The sequence below is a fragment of the Gopherus evgoodei genome, chromosome 8 (assembly GCF_007399415.2).
Source record: "Gopherus evgoodei ecotype Sinaloan lineage chromosome 8, rGopEvg1_v1.p, whole genome shotgun sequence".
Lineage (NCBI taxonomy): Eukaryota > Metazoa > Chordata > Testudines > Testudinidae > Gopherus > Gopherus evgoodei.
Window position 1 is genome coordinate 110,478,456 of NC_044329.1, and position 21,664 is coordinate 110,500,119.

At 51.7% G+C, this 21,664-nt stretch overlaps 3 non-coding genes and 1 pseudogene across 3 annotated transcripts; 2 read left to right on the forward strand and 2 right to left on the reverse strand.

Moving 5' to 3' along the window:
* Window positions 1–284: 284 nt before the first annotated feature.
* On the forward strand, window positions 285–448 carry LOC115656953. The gene has a single exon (XR_004001826.1). It is a non-coding gene; the product is annotated as a U1 spliceosomal RNA (small nuclear RNA).
* An 8,073-nt stretch (window positions 449–8,521) lies between these two features.
* On the reverse strand, window positions 8,522–8,716 carry LOC115656966. Its single transcript, XR_004001839.1, has one exon. It is a non-coding gene; the product is annotated as a U2 spliceosomal RNA (small nuclear RNA).
* Window positions 8,717–14,393: 5,677 nt separating this feature from the next.
* Window positions 14,394–14,509, forward strand: LOC115656981. The gene has a single exon (XR_004001849.1). It is a non-coding gene; the product is annotated as a U5 spliceosomal RNA (small nuclear RNA).
* Window positions 14,510–20,778: 6,269 nt separating this feature from the next.
* Window positions 20,779–20,949, reverse strand: LOC115656968 (annotated as a pseudogene).
* Between the last annotated feature and the right edge of the window lie 715 nt (window positions 20,950–21,664).

The following is a 21,664-nucleotide window of genomic DNA, read 5'->3' on the forward strand; positions in this document are numbered from 1 at the left end:
GATGGGGGAGGGGCCTGACTGGAGGGGCGGAGCCCCGTGAGCACATATGCAGATCTGTGTGCGAGCAGAGCATTGTGGGAGCGGAGGCGGGCTGCCCAGCAGGGCCCGACTTTGGCCCCGGGAGCTCGGCGTGGAGAAGGGAGGCGCCTCGCGGACGCGTCGGGGCAGCTGTCGGCAGTGGGGGCCGGCGTGGGCGAGGCCGGCGGTCGGGGCGCGGCGGTCCGCCCCGTGTGTTATAAGTGTGGGGCGAGCGAGGGCGGGCGGCGGCTGGGCGGCCGGAGCTCATACTTACCTGGCAGGGGAGATACCATGATCACGAAGGTGGTTTTCCCAGGGTGAGGCTCATCCATTGCACTGCGGGTGTGCTGACCCCTGCGATTTCCCCAAATGCGGGAAACTCGACTGCATATTTTGTGGTAGTGGGGGACTGCGTTCGCGCTCTCCCCTGGCGAGCGGTGCCAAAAACAGACAAACCCGGGCTGGACGGGACCCTTTGTAGCGCTTTGGTTTATTAGTCCTTTTAGTTGCAGGTTTGTGGCTTTTTAGTTTTCTTTGTGTTATCGCTTTGTTTCACTGCAGTTCCGTTGTTATCTCGCTGTGGCTTTTACTGCGTACGGTCCAATAAGCCCCGTTTCTTTTTTTCGGCTCTTTTTTTTCCCACAGCAAAGCTCTCTTCACGACTTGCTTCTCGGACGCTCTCTAACGTTTTCAGTCGTACAGACCCGGGGCTGGCCCCACCCTGTGGGGGAGAAGGTTTTTCCATGGCTTTAGGCCCACTCCCTTCCCATATACCATTTGCTGCACTGGATCTGCTCACTGCTGGGGGCCCACCTTCCCCCCAACACACCCAGCTGCGGGGCTGCCCCGACCCACTCAAGTGCTCAGCTGCACCAGGCAGACGGGCTCAGTGATGGCACCTGCAGTCCCCGCGGGGCTCCTGCCTCCCTTCCTGGCCCTGGGGGGACATTCATTCTCTCCTGCCTTGGGGCTGGGCTGGGTGTGCCGTGAACACCTCGCCCCAGCTCTGGGGCCGAGCGACCCAAACTCATTGCACGGCCTGGCCCAGGCTGAGACAGCCGGTGCCCTTAGCCAGCAGGAAATGACCCTGCGTGTGCCCCCTGCCATCAGAGCATGGCGGGAAAGGAGACCTGGAATCCCACCCCAGTTCAGTCCTCTCAGCTGTGCACAGGGGCCTGCCACCCCCACCCCCCCATCTGAAAGAGACCAGCCCCTCACTATTGGGTCCGGCCACGCGAGCGACGCCAGCACCAGCCTTGTTATGTTTTTTTAAACAAGCCCCTTTGCATTTGCTGCCTCGCAATGAGCTCCCCATAAACATCCCAGAGCACTACCGTGGTGGCCCCTTTGGGCGCCACTCCAGGCAGAAGCGGCTCCGCCGACCCCACGATCCTGGGGGCTGTACATGTGCTGTTAATATAAGCTGCCTGGGTGCAGGGCAGCAGTTGGACTGAAGAGGCTCATGCCCCCTCCCCCTAGTCAGGGCCGGCTCCAGGCCACAGCGTGCCAAGCGCGTGCTTGTGCCAGCACACTGCAGGGGGCGCTCTGCCGGTTGCTGGGAGGGCGGCAGGTGGTTCTGGTGTTGCTGCCGCAGGCATGGCTGCGGACGGTCCGCTGGTCCTGCAGCTCTGGCGGACCTGCCGCAGACACACCTGCTGGAGGTCCACCGGAGCTGCAGGACTGGCGAGTGGCAGAGTGCCCCCCGCGACGTGCCACTGTGCTTGGGGCGGCGAAATGCTAGAGCCAGCCCTGCCCCCAGTTCATTTGGCTGGGTCCCGGCTCCACTAGCACTTTGCAAAGCTGACAGTGGCTTTGGCGCTAGCGAATGGGCGCCGTGTCAATGCAGAGCCGGACGAGTCCTTTGGCCCAAGCACTGGGTAGGGGCGGGCCTGACTTGGCAGCACGTGGCAGGTGCCAGACCGAGCTGAGTGCCAGACGGCAGGTCCACAGGACTCCTTTCTGTACCGTACGGCTTGGCTCAGAATCATAGATTATCAGGGTTGGAAGGGACCTCAGGAGATATCTAGTCCAACCCCCTGCTCAAAGCAGGACCAACCCCAACTAAATCATCCCAGCCAGGGCTTTGTCAAGTCTGACCTTAAAAGCCTCTAAGCAGGGCCGTCTTTAGCCATTTCGCTGCCCCAAGCACGGCAGCATGCCGCGGGGGGCGCTCTGCCGCTCGCCGGTCCCTTGGTTCCAGTGGATCTCCGGCAGATGTGGCTGCGGAGGGTCCGCTGGTCTCGCGACTCCGGTGGGCCTCCCGCAGGCATGCCTGCGGATGTTCCACCAGAACCGCGGGACCAGCGGACCCTCCGCAGTCACGCCTGCGGGAGGTCCACCAGAGCTGCCTGCCGGCCTCCCAGCAACCGGCAGAATGCCCCCCGCGGCATGCTGCCCCAAGCATGCGCTTGGTGTGCTGGGGCCTGGAGCCGGCCCTGCCTCTAAGGAAGGAGATTCCACCATCTCCCTAGGGAACCCATTCCAGTGCTTCACCACCCTCCTCATGAAAAAGGTTTTCCTAATATCCAGCCTAAACCTCTCCCACTGCAGCTTGAGACCATTACTCCTTGTTCTGTCATCTGCCACCACTGAGAACAGTCTACATCCATCCTCCTTGGAACCCCCTTTCAGGTAGTTGAAAGCAGCGATCAAATCCCCCCTCATTCTTCTCTTCTGCAGACTAAATAATCATGTGCTCTGGCCCTCTAATCATGTTTGTTGCCCTCCGCAGGACTCTTTCCAATTTATGAACATTGAGGTAACTTTTTATTAGGGGTCTCTGTTTGCCTTCAGGGAGCTGAAGCCTATAGGGGGTGGAGACTGAGATGAGGTGTTTGAACAGACGAAGCATCCGGGTGCAATGCTAGACTGCACCCCTGCAGGGCTTTCCTCTGACGTGGGAGGACTGCGTATTGTCGGTGCTCCCCAGCTCTCCCCCGGGTCTCCGCTGGTGGGTTAACGAGCGGTGCGGCGGCTGCAGGCTAGCGAAGCCCGGCCCCGGGGGCGGCTGGGGCAAGCCGCCCGCTCTTTGTTGCCCCCAGGCAGGCTGCTCTAACCACAGGGGGTGGGGCGAGATCCCCTGCAGGCTCCGGGCAGTGGCCAGTCCAGCCCCGACATCTGCCCAGGGCGGCTCAGCGGCCCTTGCAACGGCCCTTTCCCGCGGGCACCCCGGAGTGGCCAGCGCCCCGAGCCCGCCTGCACCGCCCGAAGTGCAGAGCCCGGCACCAGCAGGCTCCGGGCCCGGGGTCGTCTCCTGCGTGGCCCTGGGTAACCAATGCGCGGAGCTGCTCCCGGAGCAGCTGCGGGGATCCCGGGAGCCGCATTCCAGGCGCTGCAGCTGCAGCTCAGGCGCCCGGGCTCCCCTGTGCTCTCAGACCTACACTGGATGCTTATTTGAATACCCATAATGCATTGCGCCTCGTGCCCTGCGTCCCTGGTTCGTGGGCTGGGTTTGCTGCCAGAGATCCTGGTTCCAATGTAAAACTCGGGCTTCAAGCCAGCCAGTGCAATAGGCTGTAGAAGGGGGAGGATTTGCGGCCTGCCCCTTTGAGCTTATATTGTGAAAAAAACCAGAGTGCTGGTGATTCATTAATTGAGGTTGTGGTAATGGTTACATTTCTCAGACATCTCTACTGGTTCTTTACATGCAACTTCTCTCAAGAACAAATACTTCTCGGCTCTCAGCGAGCTAAGATCAAGTGTCAGTGTCTTTTGGCTTTTCCAAGGCCGCGATCAAGTGTCTTGATGTTTTTGGTCTTTTAGCCTCTAGATGAAAACCTTGTCTGTGTTTCTGGGACCTTGAAGTAAAAATATTATCTAAGTTATATTTAGAGCTCGGAGTATTAGTGAGATGTTCTTCCAACAGGGGGCTAGTGTGTGTCCTGTATTCAGCTTGCTGTTTGGTTTCATATGTTTTTAGTACTAGAGATTTGCTGAGACCTTGCATACTATAGAAAATAACTTTCAGGTATGTATTCACGTCTCATGTTTTTCATGCATGATCTCATTTCCAAAGGAATGAATTTGAATAACTAATCCCCATGGTTTCAATGTTAACATTTAATACTACACAAAGGTTATTCATACGGGCCTACCTGGTTATTCTAGATGACCTTATGCAGAAGAGCTCATTAGCAATTTCACCCCCATGATTTCATGTCACAAGGCTGGAGTGGGTCAGACCAACAGTCCACTTAGCCCAGTGGAGTGTACAGAACAGGAGAATTTGGAGTGATCCACCCTCAGCTTCCACTCCTGGTCTCTGTGTAGTCATAGATTTAGGGCTTTCCTCAAGCATGGGAAGCATGGGAACCAACTTCACTAATAACTCTTGATGGACCTAGTCTCTATTAACTTATCTCATTCTCTGTGGAAGCCAGTTATACTTTTTGCTCTCACAACATACCATGGTAGGGAGTTCTGCATGTTAATTTCATCAGGTGGGTCCCTCCCACACCTTTACTGTATTCTGGGAGAGGGTAACTAGCACTTCATTTTTCACTTCATCCACATCATTCACGGTTTTAGAGACCTCTATCCTTATTTTACCAGAGGTCCTTAAAATTAAATACTCAGCCCTGCAGATCCCCAACCAGAGGTGAAGCGGGAAGGGGGGGCATGGGGTCACACACACCCCCAGAATTATTCCTTCCATTTTGCCATGCTCCCTGAAATGCTAATATAGCAGAGCAGAGCAATGACATGTCCCCTTGGCTAGCTGCTGCCTGCGCATGGAGTCAGTGGTTGTGAGGCAGCCCTTACTGATGGCAGGGGGAGATCTCTCTTCTGCCGTGATACTGCAATTTTTTGTTTTGACCCTCCCTCTGCCCCAGGTTTCTTGTGGCACACACCCGGCTGAGAATCAGTGCTGTATCATATCCCTCCTTAGTCATCTTCTCTAAACTTTGGAAGCCTGCTATTTCTGGTGGGGAGAGAGAGAAGCAAGATGCAGGCTGCACTCCTTCCCCAGCAGAAGGGGATCCACAATACTATTTACCTTGTCTTGATATCCTGGATTCCTGGCACCGGACCTGGCTACAATTTATAGGGCATGCAACAGCCAGGGCTGGCCAGGGGAGAGCACCAGGGCTGGACAGGCAGGGGAGGAGCCCAACTGGAGGTGCGGATGGTAGTGGTACAGTCCTTGTAGAGGATGTAGGATCTGGATGAAGGTTTCTGGCATCCCGAACTCTCCCAGGGTGGCAAAGATGTGATGGTGGGAGATGGACCCAAAGATGTTGGTCAGCTCAAGCTATGCTACGGTGCACTGCCTCTTGGACCTCCTGGCCTCCTGGATGTCCGTCTGAAGGAGGAAGTTGTGCTCATAGCATCCCTCGCAGGACATGAAACCCTTCTGCACTGAATTGATGGTGGGGGAGAGTGTTTTTGGTCCTCGTCAGCCTCGCCTGCACCTCCTGCAGGGGAAAAACTCACTCCAGGTCCTCCGGGAGGTCAATCTGGGGTAGCAGGAGAAGGCATTCTGGGCATCACAAGTTGGTCTGAGCCTCGTGATCAAACACATCCTTGAAGTAGCACTAGAGCTTCTCAGGCTGGATAGCACAGTAGGAGGAGGTCCCATCAAGGAGCTCGCTCAGGACTTTTGTCTGGTTCTTCCTGTAAAGTTTCTGAATACAGGACACAGCCACTGGATCTTAGCAGCAGCCAATATCCCCTTTCCTACCTTCCCTGGCACTGTTGTTACAGCTCAGCACGGGTACTGATTTTTTCATCCTTGCTGGTGGTTCAGATCTTCTATGAGGCACCAAGGGTGGTCTTCACAATAAGCTCCTGCTGAGCTTTCTGAAAAGTAGCGAATGCAGGAGCAGCAGCAGCCAACGAGAGTGTAGCTGAGGGTGAGAAAGAATTTTCTTCCAAAGTAGCAGCAGTGGAGTATATCTTCAAGGCAGCAGCAATTTTTAAAAAATGGCAGCAGGAGACTCCATCTTCAGAACAGGTGTTGTAAATGTTCATCAGAAGAAATTAAAATGAACTTATACTTAAGCTAGTCCATATCTCCTCATCATTTTTGTTGCCCTTTTCTGAATCTTTCCCATTCCAATATATCTTTTTGAGATGGAGTGACAACATCAGCACACAGCCTTCAGGATGTGGGCATAACATAGATTGATATTGAGGCCTCAGCCTCTCCTCAAAACTCATGACTTCCAGCCCCCTAATCATTTTTGTTGCCCTATGATGGACTCTTGCCAATTTTTCCACATCCTTCTTCTAGTGTGGGGCCCAAAACTGGACATAGTACTCCAGTTGAGGCCTCACCAGTGCCAAATAGAGGGGAATGATCACATCCCTAGATCTGCTGGCAATGCCCCTACGTATACAGTCCAAAATGCCGTTAGCCTTCTTGGCAAGAGGGGCACACTATTAACTCATATCCAGCCTCTCGTCCACTGTAACCCCTAGGTCCTTTTCTGCAGAACTCCTGCCTAGCCACTAGGTCCCTAGTCTGGAGCAGCGCATGGGATTCTTACGTCCTAAGTGCAGGACTGGACACTTGTCCTTGTTGAACCTCGTCAGGTTTCTTTCGGCCCAATCCTCTAATTTATCTAGGTCCCTCTGTATCCTATTCCTACCCTCCAGCGTATCGACCGCTCCTCCCAGGTTAGTGTCATCTGCAAACTTGCTGAGAGTGCAGTCCACGCCATCCTCCAGATCATTAATGAAGATATTGAACACAACCGGCCCCAGGACCGACCCTTGGGCCACTCCGCTTGATACCGGCTGCCAACTAGAAATGGAGTCATTGATCACTGCCCATTGAACCTGATGACCTAGGTAGCTTTCTGTCCACCTTATAGTCCATTCATCCAGCTCATACTTCTTGAACTTGCTGACAAGAATACTGAGGAAGACCATATCAAAAGTGGGTTGGCTATGCTTGGTCCACTGCGAAGCTGTATCGTTGACTTTAATGAAAGCAGTTTTTCTCCCATACCTCTGTGACTGCTCTTTTCCGCAGGCCCCGTAGTTCTTGGCACCTTTGTCATTCCTCCTGGTGATGGGGCAAACAGAGAAAAAGCAAAGCTCAACTCTGAAACTTTACTGTGGCTTATAAGGCTTACCACTTACCTCAGCAGCTCCCTGGAGGCTGAGGTAAGTGGAGGCTGAGAGCATGGGGGGTCGGTCGAAGCTCGTGAGTTGTTGCATGCATTATTCTCACCTATAATAGCCGTAGCCCATGTTGTAAGGTGATAGATAAGCATTGGCACTAAAGCTGTAAACCCCCTTGCCACCACCCCGCCACCAGTCAAGAGAGAAGCATTACCAAGTGTGAAATGCTAGTTTACCAGAAGAGGTGTCATCTCCTTTCCAACAAGAGAAGGCCCTGACTGAGACATCAGACAAACCACTGAGAATCATTCCTGGACAAAAGACTTGGTTGATTGCTCCCCCTCACACACCCACGAGAAGGCAGAGACCTGCACAAACACTTGCCCCCATCAGCTTGAGCTCTGGGGGAATGGAATAAAACTCCCTGTCAGGAAGAAACTGTTGGCCCCTGATGCTGCTTGGACTTCAGGGAACCGGCATGCCTTCTAAGCATAAGCAAGGGATCCCAGCTGTTTGGCTGGAGTTAGCCCTAAAGGACATACAGAGCTTGTGTGTTACAGCAGCTTCTGCTACACCTGGGTGTGACTCTATGTTCAGGCTGTTCTATGCCTGGAGGAATTCACACTTGATACTTGGTGGGTGAGATCAAAGTGTGGAACACACAACCGTGAGGAGCCCCACTGCTTGCCAGCCCCAGGCGACGGAGGCTCCTGCTCTCTGGGGCTCTGGCTGCACTAGAAAGGTAAGCTTCTAGCTTGCCTGGTTCAGAAGGGAAAGAAAGAGAACCCACATTACATTCTTTTAAAAAAGAATCCTAGTGATTTGTAAGCCACTGTCGTGATTTTGGGGATTTTCCAATAGTGAGGGTGGCAACAATGAGAAGTTAAGGGTTATTATTTAGCATTTAGATTACAGTAGGTTGGGGGGTGGGAGGAATCAGGATTGTGGCCCCGGTGTGCCGGGTGCAGCACGACATCTAGTGCCTTGTCTTGAGTTTACGAACCAAGATACATAGAACGTAGGCTGGGTGGGGAAAAGTCTGTGTAACTCATGCAGTTGTTGATATACACGTAACCTCAAATATTACCAACCACCCCCTCCCACCCCAAAACATACAAACAAACAAAAAACAAAAAGAAAAAACCAGCCATCTCCCCAACAGACCCAAAGTCTGGAAAGCTTTTGTCCCTCATACTGTTGAAAAGACTCACAAGAGAAAAGAGTCCAATTTCTTTAATAACTCTCTAGCAAGACAAAGAAGAACCTGTCACATCTACAGACTCTCAAAACACTTCTAAAAAACTCTAACTGTAGCTTGTTTACCCTAAAGAAACAACAACAGTTATTCTACTACTTCCAAAAAAAGTTGCTTTAAAGAATGACTGTCACAGCTTCGACTCTTTTCTGTTTTTCTAACCAAAAGATTCTCCCCTAAGGGAGATACACCGTTCCTGGAGACAGTGCAATACCAGGTCGATGCATGGGGCAGACAAAGCAAGCTTCTGTTCTGACCCCCTCATTTCAAAAATCGAGCTAACATACAGTCCTCACATCAAGGACATATCAGAAATCAAGCTGATAAGAACAGAGACTACGCTTTGATCTTAGCTCCAAAGAGCCGAGAAGCGATGCTGAGGCTCTGCCACGCACGTATACCCCCCCTGCGCCCACCCATTTCTATCTCACCAGGACGAGCTCCCAGACACGCCACAAACACCATCACTAGGGAACTCTACGTGAGAATCACTTCCCCGAAATGACTCCAGTGGAAGAATTCAAAGCAAGAACCCTTCACGCTCAATTCTGGTCAAAGACAGACAAGCCTTGCAGATGCCTTCCTCTCGCTGCCTTCCCCTCTACACTCCAAATTTCCATAAACTGACCTGTGACTACCAATCGCTCAGTGTTAACTCTCACAGCAAAACAGGGCAAAGAAAGCCTATGCAAGTGCCTATGCAAGTGCTGTTCCGCAGCCCCGATGCTCTTTTCTGCTCCTTCCCACAGAACTATCTCAATTGCATCAAAGCAATTCCTCGCTATTTGGGGCATTGGTGCCCCTCAGTCCGTCTGAGGTGATGGGCTGGTTCCTTCTGGCCGTAAACGCTAGGGATCTGACTCAAAGGGCCACAACCTTCCTCCTCTTTTGCTCCTATGAAATGCTCGACATCACCAGCCAAGCCGCCCAGTGGACGGGCCTGCGTTTCAGCCCCCAAAAGTGCACCTCCCTCCATGTCGACGGTGGCACCAGAGCGCTGGTCCGGCCTTCGCGGTTCCTTATCCAGGGCGAATCCATGACCTCCCTTCAAGAGGGAGAGATATACCAGCACCTCGGCATACCCACAGGAGTCTGCGTCCAGCAGACCCCCGAAGACACCATCGCAGAGATCCTGCGAGACACAGCCCAAATCGACTCTTCCCTACTCGCCCCCTGGCAAAAGATCAATGCCCTCAATGCCCTCCTGATCCCCCGCATCTCCTTTGTCCTCAGGGGATCGGCTGAGGCCAAAGTGCCCCTGAACAAGGCCGACAGCACCATCAGACAGCTGGTGAAGGAATGGCTCCACCTTCCCCAGAGGGTGTGCACGGACATCGTTTACATTTCCCACATACAGGGCGGTGCCAACATACCTCGGATGGGTGACCTGTGCGACGTGGCGGTGATGACCCACGCCTTCCACCTCCTGACGTGCCCGGACCCAACAGTGAGCAGCATTGCACAGGAGTCTGTACGGGGTGTGGTCTGGAAACGCATCATCAGGGCCCCCTCCGAGTGGGACGTTGCCACTCCCTGGAGGCTGAGTTTGGGAGAGAGCGGGGAAACCAATCCTCTCTCTGGTCCTGCCCCCCCAACGCCTCAAGATGCCTGGGTAAGAGGATCAGCTGCTGCTGGAAGTGGCGCGAGGAACGCCGGGAGCTGGGAATACCGGTGCCACGCGTAAAGACTCCGGACCACACCATCCTCACCCTGACCGCCAGAGCCATGCTAGAAAGGTCCCTGAAAGACGCCATCCACTACCACTACGCCGAGAACCTCAAGCGGAAGCCAGACCAGGGCAAGGTGTTCGAGGTGTCCAGCAAGTGGGACGCCAGTGACCACTTCCTCCCCCGGGGGCAGCTTCCCCATGTTCGCCGACTGGCGGTTCATCCACAGGGCCCGACTCAACTGCGTTCCCCTCAACGGAGCCATCCGCCATGGCGGCCGAGACAAGCTCTGTAGGAAGTGCGGCTACGTGAACAAGACCCTGCCGCACGTCCTGTGTGAATGCAAGCAGCACTCCAGGACCAGGCGGCCCCCCCAATAACTACCTCTTCGACAGACACCCCCAGGTACAGCCCCCCCAATAACTGCCCCTTCGACAGACACCCCCTGGGAACAGCACCCCCCATAACTGCCCCTTTGATAGACACCCCCCGGGAGCAGTCCCCCCTCCAACAACTGCCCCTTCGATAGACACCCCCCGGGAACAGCCCCCCCAATAACTGCCCCTTCGATAGACACCCCCAGGAACAGCCCCCCCAATATCTGCCCCTTCGATAGACACCCCCCTGGAACAGCCCCCCCATAACTGCCTCTTCGAAAGACACCCCCAGGAACAGCCCCCCTTCCAATAACTGCCCCTTCTATAGACACCCCCTGCGTGCTCCGGGAACAGCCCCCACTGAATAACTGCCCCTTCGATTGACACCCCCGCGTGCCCCGGGAACAGCCCCTCCTCCAATAACTGCCCCTGCGATAGACACCCCCCGGGAACAGCCCCCCCTCCAATAACTTCCCCTTCGATAGACACCCCCGCGTGCCCTGGGAACAGCATCCACTGAATAACTGCCCCTTCGACAGACACCCTTGCATGCCCCAGGAACAGCCCCCCCTGCAATAACTGCACCATAGACAGACACCCTGGGGAACAGCCCCCCTTCCAATAACTGCCCCATAAACAGACACCCCTGCATGCCCTGGGAACAGCCCCCCCTCCAGTAACTGCCCCTTTGATGGACACCCCTGTGCCCTGGGAACAGCCCCTCCAATAACTGCCCCTTCAGCAGACACCCCTGCATGTCCCAGGAACAGCCCCCCCTCTCCAATAACTGCCCCTTCAACAGACACCCCCGCATGCCCCGGGAACAGCCCCCTCCTCCAATAACTGCCCCTTCGACAGACACCCCCGCGTGCCCGGAGAACAGCCCAGACTAGGCCTGGCTCCCCCCAAGGCAGCAAGAACAGCCCCATGCACAAACATTGTCCTCCAGGCCTTGGTAGCAACCCTGTGTCATGCCCCAGGAACAGTCCCACCTCGGGAATATCTTTACACACCCCAGGGAAACTCCTGCTAATAGCCTGCCACACTCCCTCCGTGAGCAAAAATCTCACAGGAACAGTTGACAGCCCCAGATGCTAACAGCAGGAAAGGCCAGGACAGGTTCTAATCTCCAAGGCTGTGTATGGCCCTTTCTCAGGGAGTGAGGGCTGAGCATGGAGCAGCACTGTCTGAAGAGTCACAGCTTCATCAGGATCTGTGTTGCTTTTACACGAATTGAAGGTGAAATGTTCTTTCTAGTCCCCCATCTTTTCTGGTCTAGCACTTTGCATGAGAGGCTCGTATGAAAGTGGCTGAGAGGCCTGTGTGACCTGGGGCCATGGCTACACTGGCACTTTACAGCACTGCAACTTTCACTCTCAGGGGTGTGAAAAAACACCCCCTGAGCGCTGCAAGATTCAGCGCTGTAAAGCCTCAGTGTAATCACTGCCCCCCCAGCGCTGCATGCTACACCCGTAAGGGATGTGGTTTACGTGCAGCGCTGGGAGAGCTCTCTCCCAGCGCTGGCGCTCTGACTACACTCACACTTCAAGTGTAGCCATAGCCACAGTTGTAGAATAGAGTGACATATGCTGAGGGAACTGGGATTGTTTAGTCTGCAGAAGAGAAGAATGAGGGGGGGATTTGATAGCTGCTTTCAACTACCTGAAAGGGGGTTCCAAAGAGGGTGGATCTAGACTGTTCTCAGTGGTACCAGGTGACGGAACACGGAACAATGGTCCCAAGTTGTGGTGGGGGAGATGTAGGTTGGATATTAGGAAAACCCTTTTTCACTAGGAGGGTGGTGAAGCACTGGAATGGGTTCCCTAGGGAGGTGGTAGAATCTCCTTCCTTAAGGTTTTTAAGGTCAGGCTTGAGAAAGCCCTGGCTGGGATGATTTAGTTGGGGATTGGTCCTGCTTTGAGCAGGGAGTTGGACTAGATGACCTCCTGATGGCCCTTCCAACCCTGATATTCTATGATTCTATGCCCTGAAAGACATGTCCTGGTTTCAGTTTATATGGAGGTGATGTCATATCCTTTCGATGTAAAAAGAAATCACGAATTAAGCATCTGGCCTTTAGTGTTTCCATATTAGCTACTAACCTTTTGATTGTCCTGTATTTATTGGGAGAAATGAAGCTGTGATCTTCCAGCCCCATTCAAATTCTCTCCAGGCCTGGAAACACGCACTTTCATCAACAATTCTAGCTGTAGGTTAGTTACCTAAACTAAGAAATGGCAGAGCAGCAAAGAAAGGGCTGGACAGCAAAAAAAAGCACCAGCCCTGGCAGGATCTGATTTAAATAACACTTCAGATTCTTGCATGCAGTATAGTTGTAGCGGGGTCCAGTCCCAGGAATCCAGGAGATTAGAGAGCCAAGGCAGGGGAGGTAATATCTTGGGTTGTAGACCACCTTCTGCTGGGGAAAGAGTGCACCTTGCATTTTGCTTCTCTCTCTCCCCACCGGAAGTTGGTCCAATAGAAGAACGACCTCCCCTGCCTTGTCTCACGTCAGTTTCTCCTCAGTGCAGAACGTGGGGTGTTGTCAGTCCCTCTCCAGAAACTGGAAGGCCACTCGATCTCTTTTGTTGTCTGCCAAGTGAGGCTGAGTGCACAGGCAGGCAGCGCCATTTGAAGCTGTTCCCGTGTATCAAGGTGAGCTGCAGCTCAGCGAACTCCAAGGATCTGAGTGAGGCGAGCTACTTTGCAGCAGAGGCAGACCAAGCAGCAGGTACAACACGGGGTCGCACCCCGGCCGGCAGATAAAATCTCATGTCCGAGATCCCAGCTCCTGTTACTTTGCAAAGTGTGTGCTTTTGCTGGGCCAAGTGCCCTCTGGCTTCTCGTCTGGGCTCCATCCTCCATGCGCCTGGGGCTACGTCTACACTACAGCATAAAATCGAAATTATTAAAACTGGTTTTATAAAATCGATTTTATGTGTCCACACTAGGGCACATTAATTTGGTGGTGTGCGTCCATGGTCCTAGGCTACCATCGATTTCCGGAGCGGTGCACTGTGGGTAGCTCAGTAAAAGAATGAGACCAATAATTTCGATTTCTGTCCACACTAAGGCCTGGTCCACACTACAGCGTTAAATCGATTTAAACAGCGTTAAATCGATTTAATGCTGTACACGTCCACACTACAAGGCACTTTAAATCGATTTTAAGGGCTATTAAAATCGATTTCTGTACTCCTCCCCAACGAGAGGAGTAACCCTAAAATTGATATTACTATATCGATTTAGGGTTAGTGTGAATGGAAATCGAAGTTATTGGTCTCATTTCTTTTACTGAGCTACCCAGAGTGCACCGCTCTGGAAATCGATGGTAGCCTAGGACCATGGACGCACACCACCGAATTAATGTGCCCTAGTGTGGACGCGTAAAATCGATTTTATAAAACCGGTTTTAATAATTTCGATTTTATGCTGTAGTGTAGACGTGGCCAAAACCTAAATCGATATAGTAATATCGATTTTAGGGTTGCTCCTCTCGTTGGGGAGGAGTACAGAAATCGATTTTAAGATTTCTGATTTAAGACTTAAGAGCCCTTAAAATCGATTTAAAGTGCCTTGTAGTGTGGACGGGTACAGCGTTAAATCAATTTAACGGTATTTAAATCGATTTAACGCTGTACTGTGGACCAGGCCTGGGCATCAGCGGGACTGTCTCTGGAGAGTAGCTTTCCCCACCCCCGGGGCATCCCAATCTCTCTCCACCTGCGGAAGGAACAGAGGCAGCCCAGACAAAAGACTCCTTTGAGCCAGGAGGAGCTGGAGAATCTTATTTGCATACCCACAGTGCATTGCGCGCAGGGAAGCGAGTCCCTGGTCAAGGGGCTGGTTTTGCTCCCTGTGTCCCCGGTTCCCATGATCAAAGTCGAGCTGTCAATCGGTTCAGTTCCATTTTCTCTAAAGGTAGAGGTTTAGCGGGCCGTGAGGTAGTCACCCTGAGCTATAGAGCACACGCGTTTGCCTTCACGTCTCTTCTGCAGAGCAGTAGCTATGCTCTGGTTTCTCCTCATATCGCATAAATCTTTCGCCTTTTACTAAAGATTTCCGTGGAGAGGAACAGTGAAGAGTTTTTACTCAATTTTTTGAGGCTTCACTTCGGTGAAGCTACGTCTTTTTGTTAAAAAACAGATTATTGTTTTGAAGGAAAATTGTTCATTTTTTGTTCTGTTCAATGTGTTAGTGGTTTTAAGGGTTCTATGGCGCGTTAGGGAAAGTGAAACTTATGTTTGGCTTTTTAACTTCGCTGCTTAGTACAACTGTTTTTGTTTTTATTTAGTTCCTAATTATTTGCCCACACAGGATCTGTAAGGAGTTATTTTATTGAAGTTTTTCTGACAGTTCTTTGGGTCTTGTCGATTTTTTCGTGTATTCGTTTATTTTCAGATTAAGGATTCAGAACATTAACCAATCCTCAATCGCGGTTCTTTTGACGCACGCACGCTACCTTGATCTACAGATTTTCTGTTATGATACAAAAGCAGAGCAGTGGTATAGTGTGTATGGTTGTTCTAAATGAAGTAAACCAAATAATTCGCTTGCAGCTAGTGGCATTTTCCCCAATGTTTTTCTATGTTTGTGGTAATTCATTCATCATTTTAGGTTTGTAACTCCAATTTGTAGCTGAAAAGATGTAAAATGGAAGCAGTCCTGTTAAAGTAACCACTGCTTTTCCTTTTTAGGTCCTAACTTCTTTTTGATTATTTTGCGGCAGATTTTTGTGCTTGGAACCGGACCTGACAGGCTCCTTCATTTTGATGTACAGTTCCCTGACTCGTTCAGCGCTATCTCGCGTCACCCTGCTTTCAAAACGTAGTGCTTTAGCCCCGGTGGTGTTTTTGGAGGCACCTTATTGATACTCTGTTTCGGGTACAAATATTTTGCTTTTTGTTAAAGTTTTCTGTAGAGAAAAATATTTTTGCGTTTCTTTCTGTTTTTTTCAAGCTTAATTTTGATGAAATTGCTCCTTGTTATGTGCAGGAAAAAAAGTTGAATGTAACACACGCTAAATTTTTTTGTTATAATTTCTATCATCAAAATTGGTTGGCTTCTGTGTTAATTTTTTTTAATGGGGAAGTTCGAATGAACATTGAGGTAGCTTTTTATTAGGGGTCTCTGTTTGCCTTCAGGGAGCTGAAGCCTACAGGGGGTGGAGACTGAGATGAGGTGTTTGAACAGACGAAGCAGCCGGGTGCAATGCTAGACTGCACCCCTGCAGGGCTTTCCTCTGACGTGGGAGGACTGCGTATTGTCGGTGCTCCCCAGCTCTCCCCCGGGTCTCCGCTGGTGGGTTAACGAGCGGTGCGGCGGCTGCAGGCTAGCGAAGCCCAGCCCCGGGGGCGGCTGGGGCAAGCCGCCCGCTCTTTGCTGCCCCCAGGCAGGCTGCTCTAACCACAGGGGTGGGGCGAGATCCCCTGCAGGCTCCGGGCAGTGGCCAGTCCGGCCCCGACATCTGCCCAGGGCGGCTCAGCGGCCCTTGCAACGGCCCTTTCCCGCGGGCACCCCGGAGTGGCCAGCGCCCCGAGCCCGCCTGCACCGCCCGAAGTGCAGAGCCCGGCACCAGCAGGCTCCGGGCCCGGGGTCGTCTCCTGCGTGGCCCTGGGTAACCAATGCGCGGAGCTGCTCTCGGAGCAGCTGCGGGGATCCCGGGAGCCGCATTCCAGGCGCTGCAGCTGCAGCTCAGGCGCCCGGGCTCCCCTTGCGCTCAGACCTACACTGGATGCTTATTTGAATACCCATAATGCATTGCGCCTCGTGCCCTGCGTCCCTGGTTCGTGGGCTGGGTTTGCTCCCAGAGGTCCTGGTTCCGATGTAAAACTCGGGCTTCAAGCCGGCCAGTGCAATAGGCTGTAGAAGGGGGAGGATTTCCTCAAGCATGGGAATCAACTTCACTAATAACTCTTGATGGACCTAGTCTCTATTAACTTAGCTCATTCTCTGTGGAAGCTAGTTATACTTTTTGCTCTCACAACATACCATGGTAGGGAGTTCTGCATGTTAATTTCATCAGGTGGGTCCCTCCCACACCTTTACTGTATTCTGGGAGAGGGTAACTAGCACTTCATTTTTCACTTCATCCACATCATTCACGGTTTTAGAGACCTCTATCCTAGTGATTCTCAACCTTATTTTACCAGAGGTCCTTAAAATTAAATACTCAGCCCTGCAGATCCCCAACCAGAGGTGAAGCGGGAAGGGGGGGGGGCATGGGCTCACACACACACCCCAGCATTCTCCCTTCCATTTTGCCATGCTCCCTGAAATGCTAATAGAGCAGAGCAGAGCAAAGACATGGGCCCTTGGCTAGCTGCTGCCTGCTCATGGAGTCAGTGGTTGTGAGGCAGCCCTTACTGATGGCAGGGGGAGATCTCTCTTCTGCAGCGATACTGCAATTTTTTGTTTTGACCCTCCCTCTGCCCCAGGTTTCTTGTGGCACACACCCGGCTGAGAATCAGTGCTGTATCATACCCCTCCTTAGTCATCTTGTCTAAACTTTGGAAGCCTGCTATTTCTGGTGGGGAGAGAGAGAAGTAAGATGCAGGCTGCACTCCTTCCCCAGCAGAAGGGGATCCACAATACTATTTACCTTGTCTTGATATCCTGGATTCCTGGCACCGGACCTGGCTACAATTTATAGGGCATGCAACAGCCAGGGCTGGCCAGGGGAGAGCACCAGGGCTGGACAGGCAGGGGAGGAGCCCGACTGGAGGTGCGGATGGTAGTGGTACAGTCCTTGTAGGGGATGTAGGATCTGGATGAAGGTTTCTGGCATCCCGAACTCTCCCAGGGTGGCAAAGATGTGATGGTGGGAGATGGACCCAAAGATGTTGGTCAGGTCAAGCTATGCTACGGTGCACTGCCTCTTGGACCTCCTGGCCTCCTGGATGTCCGTCTGAAGGAGGAAGTTGTGCTCATAGCATCCCTCGCAGGACATGAAACCCTTCTGCACTGAATTGATGGTGCCCCGCACACTGACCAGTCTGTGATCCTTGCCGCGAGGCAGCTGGCATATGGCTTGTAGATGGTGGAACCGAGGGAGATGGGCCTCCAATTGCCGAGGTTGTCTCGTTCACCTTTTTTGTGGATGAGCACAGTCATGGACTTTTTCCAGGCGTGGGGAACGTGGTGGAACTGCTTGCATTTGTTGAAGATGGCAGCAAGCACCAAGCAGCCAGGGTCTCGCTTCTTCAGCAGGTGGTAGCAGATGCCATCTTTTCCGGGGGGGGGAGAGAGTGTTTTTGGTCCTCGTCAGCCTCGCCTGCACCTCCTGCAGGGGAAAATCTCACTCCAGGTCCTCCGGGAGGTCAGTCTGGGGTAGCAGGAGAAGGCATTCTGGGCGTCACAAGTTGGTCTGAGCCTCGTGATCAAACACATCCTTGAAGTAGGACTAGAGCTTCTCAGGCTGGATAGCACAGTAGGAGGAGGTCCCATCAAGGAGCTCGCTCAGGGCTTTTGTCTGGTTCTTCCTGTAAAGTTTCTGAATACAGGACACAGCCACTGGATCTTAGCAGCAGCCAATATCCCCTTTCCTACCTTCCCTGGCACTGTTGTTACAGCTCAGCATGGGTACTGATTTTTTCATCCTTGCTGGTGGTTCAGATCTTCTATGAGGCACCGAGGGTGGTCTTCACAATAAGCTCCTGCTGAGCTTTCTGAAAAGTAGCGAATGCAGGAGCAGCAGCAGCCAACGAGAGTGTAGCTGAGGGTGAGAAAGAATTTTCTTCCAAAGTAGCAGCAGTGGAGTATATCTTCAAGGCAGCAGCAATTTTTAAAAAATGGCAGCAGGAGACTCCATCTTCAGAACAGGTGTTGTAAATGTTCATCAGAAGAAATTAAACTGAACTTATACTTAAGCTGGTCCATATCTCCTCATCATTTTTGTTGCCCTTTTCTGAATCTTTCCCATTCCAATATATCTTTTTGAGATGGAGTGACAACATCAGCACGCAGTCTTCAGGATGTGGGCATAACATAGATTGATATTGAGGCCTCAGCCTCTCCTCAAAAGTCATGACTTCCAGCCCCTTAATCATTTTTGTTGCCCTATGATGGACTCTTGCCAATTTTTCCACATCCTTCTTCTAGTGTGGGGCCCAAAACTGGACATAGTACTCCAGTTGAGGCCTCACCAGTGCCAAATAGAGGGGAATGATCACATCCCTAGATCTGCTGGCAATGCCCCTACGTATACAGTCCAAAATGCCGTTAGCCTTCTTGGCAACAGGGGCACACTATTAACTCATATCCAGCTTCTCGTCCACTGTAACCCCTAGGTCCTTTTCTGCAGAACTCCTGCCTAGCCACTAGGTCCCTAGTCTGGAGCAGCGCATGGGATTCTTACGTCCTAAGTGCAGGACTGGGCACTTGTCCTTGTTGAACCTCATCAGGTTTCTTTCGGCCCAATCCTCTAATTTGTCTAGGTCCCTCGGTATCCTATTCCTACCCTCCAGCGTATCGACCGCTCCTCCCAGGTTAGTGTCATCTGCAAACTTGCTGAGAGTGCAGTCCACGCCATCCTCCAGATCATTAATGAAGATATTGAACAAAACCGGCCCCAGGACCGACCCTTGGGGCACTCCGCTTGATACCGGCTGCCAACTAGAAATGGAGTCATTGATCACTGCCCGTTGAACCCGATGACCTAGGTAGCTTTCTATCCACCTTTCAGTCCATTCATCCAGCTCATACTTCTTGAACTTGCCGACAAGAATACTGAGGAAGACCATATCAAAAGTGGGTTGGCTATGCTTGGTCCACTGCGAAGCTGTATCGTTGACTTTAATGAAAGCAGTTTTTCTCCCATACCTCTGTGACTGCTCTTTTCCGCAGGCCCCGTAGTTCTTGGCACCTTTGTCATTCCTCCTGGTGATGGGGCGAACAGAGAAAAAGCAAAGCTCAACTCTGAAACTTTACTGTGGCTTATAAGGCTTACCACTTACCTCAGCAGCTCCCTGGAGGCTGAGGTAAGTGGAGGCTGAGAGCATGGGGGGTCGGTCGAAACTCGTGAGTTGCTGCATGCATTATTCTCACCTATAATAGCCGTAGCCCATGTTGTAAGGTGATAGATAAGCATTGGCACTAAAGCTGTAAATCCCCTTGCGACCACCCCGCCACCAGTTAAGAGAGAAGCATTACCAAGTGTGAAATGCTAGTTTACCAGAAGAGGTGTCATCTCCTTTCCAGCAAGAGAAGGCCCTGACTGAGACATCAGACAAACCACTGAGAATCATTCCTGGACAAAAGACTTGGTTGATTGCTCCCCCTCACACACCCACGAGAAGGCAGAGACCTGCACAAACACTTGCCCCCATCAGCTTGAGCTCTGGGTGAATGGAATAAAACTCCCTGTCAGGAAGAAACTGTTGTGCCCCTGATGCTGCTTGGACTTCAGGGAACCGGCACGCCTTCTAAGCATAAGTAAGGGATCCCAGCTGTTTGGCTGGAGTTAGCCCTAAAGGACATACAGAGCTTGTTTGTTACAGCAGCTTCTGCTACACCTGGGTGTGACTCTATGTTCAGGCTGTTCTATGCCTGGAGGAATTCACACTTGATACTCGGTGGGTGAGATCAAAGTGTGGAACACACAACCATGAGGAGCCCCACTGCTTGCCAGCCCCAGGCGACGGAGGCTCCTGCTCTCTGGGGCTCTGGCTGCACTAGAAAGGTCAGTTTCTAGCTTGCCTGGTTCAGAAAACCAGAAGGGAAAGAAAGAGAACCCACATTACATTTTTTAAAAAAAGAATCCTAGTGATTTGTAAGCCACTGTCGTGATTTTGGGGATTTTCCAATAGTGAGGGTGGCAACAATGAGAAGTTAAGGGTTATTATTTAGCATTTAGATTACAGTAGGTTGGGAGTGGGGGGAATCAGGATTGTGGCCCCGGTGTGCCGGGTGCAGCACGACATCTAGTGCCTTGTCTTGATTTTACGAACCAAGATACATAGAACGTAGGCTGGGTGGGGAAAAGTCTGTGTAACTCATGCAGTTGTTGATATACACGTAACCTCAAATATTACCAACCACCCCCTCCCACCCCAAAACATACAAACAAACAAAAAAGAAAAAGAAAAAACCAGCCATCTCCCCAACAGACCCAAAGTCTGGAAAGCTTTTGTCCCTCATACTGTTGAAAAGACTCACCACAGAAAAGAGTCCAACTTCTTAAATAATTCTCTAGCAAGACAAAGAAAAACCTCTCACATCTGCAGACTCTCAAAACACTGCTAAAAAACTCTAACTGTAGCATGTTTACCCTAAAGAAACAATAATGCTAGAAGCACAAAGTTATTCTAGTACTTCTAAAAAAAATTTGTTTTAAAGAAAGACTGTTACAGTTTCGACTCTTTTCTGTTTTTCTAACCAAAAGATTCTCCCCTAAGGGAGATACACCGTTTCTGGAGACAGTGCAATACCAGGTCGATGTATGGGGCAGACAAAGCAAGCTTCTGTTCTGACCCCCTCATTTCAAAAATCGAGCTAACATACAGTCCTCACAGCGAGGACATATCAGAGATCAAGCTGATAAGAACAGATAGAACTTAGATAATATTTTTACTTCAAGGTCCCAGAAACACAGACAAGGTTTTCATCTTGAGGCTAAAAGACCAAAAACATCAAGACACTTGATCACGGCCTTGGATAAGCCAAAAGACTACTACACTTGATCTTAGCTCCGAGGAGCCAAGAAGCGATGCTGAGACTCTGCCACGCACGCATACCCCCCCTGCGCCCACACATTTCTATCTCACCAGGACGAGCTCCCAGACACGCCACAAACACCATCACTAGGGAACTCTACGTGAGAATCACTTCCCCGAAATGACTCCAGTGGAAGAATTCAAAGCAAGAACCCTTCACGCACAATTCTGGTCAAAGACAGACAAGCCTTGCAGATGCCTTCCTCTCGCTGCTTTCCCCTCTACACTCCTAATTTCCATAAACTGACCTGTGACTACCAATCGCTCAGTGTTAACTCTCACAGCAAAACAGGGCAAAGAAAGCCTATGCAAGTGCCTATGCAAGTGCTGTTCCGCAGCCCCGATGCTCTTTTCTGCTCCTTCCCACAGAACTATCTCAATTGCATCAAAGCAATTCCTCGCTATTTGGGGCATTGGTGCCCCTCAGTCCGTCTGAGGTGATGGGCTGGTTCCTTCTGGCCTTAAACGCTAGGGATCTGACTCAAAGGGCCACAACCTTCCTCCTCTTTTGCTCCTATGAAATGCTCGACATCACCAGCCAAGCCGCCGAGTGGACGGGCCTGCGTT